The sequence below is a fragment of the Amphimedon queenslandica genome, unplaced genomic scaffold (assembly GCF_000090795.2).
Source record: "Amphimedon queenslandica unplaced genomic scaffold, v1.1 AMPQUscaffold_13095, whole genome shotgun sequence".
In the NCBI taxonomy this organism is placed as follows: domain Eukaryota; kingdom Metazoa; phylum Porifera; class Demospongiae; order Haplosclerida; family Niphatidae; genus Amphimedon; species Amphimedon queenslandica.
This window is the reverse complement of record NW_003546669.1, coordinates 3,194-5,534: the sequence shown is the minus strand read 5'-3', so window position 1 is coordinate 5,534 and position 2,341 is coordinate 3,194.

Sequence of the window (2,341 nt, the reverse complement as noted above, 5' to 3'; positions counted from 1 at the left end):
AATCCTACTCAGTCTTGTTTTTTTTAATTTTTTATGTTCTTGTTTGTGTTGATTTTTTTATAATATTTATAATATGTTTTTAGTTGCAACTGTGATACTTGTTGATTTTACACAAACAATAATTTTCTTTATTAATGTTATGACTTTACAGCATTTATGAGAGACAGCAGTCACAGCCTGAAATAGATATGCTGAAGGAATATCGACTATACTGATGACAAGTGAAATTAATACTATAGTCTTGACTTGAATCCTTGTTGGACTCGCCACGCTTGCGTAGGCGGGTACTATGCAGTTGGGTTGTCATTCTGTCATTCTGTCACGAAAATTCCTGTTAATTCCTAGTCAATATCTTTTTTACTGAGCTCTCCTGAGTTATAGTTCTTTTTGAGCTTTGAGAAAAAGATAATTTATTTAGCTCTGTTGTGTTTTCATAGGAATCCGTGGTAGCAAAAGCTGAATATTTTCAAGAATATACCACTTTTCCAGCCAAATCTTCGTGTTTCACTCTATTTGGTCAAGATTAGCATTGATAGGTAGAGAAAAGTACATAGATTAAAAAATATGTGGGAATTTTCTAATCTCTTTTTTGTTTGCGAGTTACAGTTGCTCAAAGTTTGTGATTTAGCCTTTTCGAAAAATTTTTAGGCAGCACTGGGGAAAGCAGGAGCAACCAAACTATCTCAGTCTCTTTTAAATATCTAGGCAAATTTTTTGTGCTTACTCTTTCTTTGAATAGAGCTTCAGATGCTAAAATAAATTTCAGCTTTTCTTCTTTCTCCTACCCACGTGCCATGTTATCAGCACTGCATGCACTGCGAAGTGCTGACCACACCTAAAATTTATTTTATGGATCACTGCAGTAATTGCATTGTTGCATTTTGCACTTTGTCAAAATCTATTATCCTTTTTTCAAATATCAAGTTGCTTATATATATAATATCATGATGGGGGCAGTACAAGTAGCACATTATCTCTCAGGTGAATCTCAGCAGGCGAGTCCACGCACCATGGTGCTTCATTCAAGAAGCTCCATCTTCCCTAGCTATCTATTCCTGTTCTTCCTGATGTCAAAGTCATAATCATTGCATTATTATAATATTAATTGTTTTTTTTTAAATAAAATAATTCATTAAACACTTAATAAAAGAATAATTTGTAAAATTAATACCTTCTTTTAGCTGGAAACCTCCACTAAGTAATGCAATTGATTCCAAGTATAGCTAGCCTAGCTAGGTTAAAACGTTGATTGCTTTTCCCAGTTCTGAGATCTGAGCATGCGCGACCACGCCCAAATTTTGGAGCACATGCTTCTATAATTAACAAAATGGCGACGGGAGGTAAGTTGGCCTGATACAGCAGCCATAACGTCACTTTTTCTTATCTTGGAGAATGATTTTAGGGGACATGGATCCGCGCATATACTGTTGGAGTAGAGTGGTGTAAAAATTATACTTCTAGCACGAGTCAAGATTGAGATACAGCTCGCCAACTGAATTGCCAGGACTTTCTTGATGATGATGATGAAGATTAAAAAAAGTGGCTGAACAAAACGGCCGGTTCGCCGATTTTTGGCTTTCCTCTTAGACTAGGTTTAGAGCCACGCTATTGGTACCAATGGAGTCCTCTGGTCAAGATGAGGTCCTCTAAGAAGTCTGGTAAGCATAGGAGCTCGTTTTCCCGGTATAGCAAGGCTGCAAAAGTAGTGGCAGCCATTTTGTTTGGGGTGAATCCTACCATAGATAGATACTATATAAAATCCCATAAGGAAACGTCATAAACGTCACATCCGGCTGTCCTCACCCTTGTTTCGCTGCATTCATGGCTGCCAGGGTAAGTAAAACAATCACAGTAGCCTATTCGTTTGTTAAAGTAGCTAAATGATCCCTCAGAGGACTTTGCAAAGCCTTTATATATTGAAATAATGCTCATAAACGATAGTTTGAGTGCATATTTTAGTTCTACAATGGATGTCATAGCCTACTTGTTGTGTACATTTCACTCAAGCCACTTTTTTAGCTTAATTCTGTTGAATTAGGCCAACATTTTTTATTGTACTGATAGGTTATTGTTTACTAGTTGTAGTGGGGTTATTATTTAGAGTTTGTGTTAAGTAAAAGAGCTGTTATTTTCTAAATCTTGGTTTTTCAAGCCCCACCTTTCTAGCCAATTTTTCTTTGTAATACTTGACTTAATTGGAACTTTTTCTATATGGTTTTGTAGCTTGAGAATAGGTAGTTGTAGTGGGCCTATTCTCAAAAGGAGTGTATTTTTAGTTTTGGTGCAATTGTGTTGTCAAAATCATCATTTTTAGGTGACAAGAGATGGGAAAATCATGCAT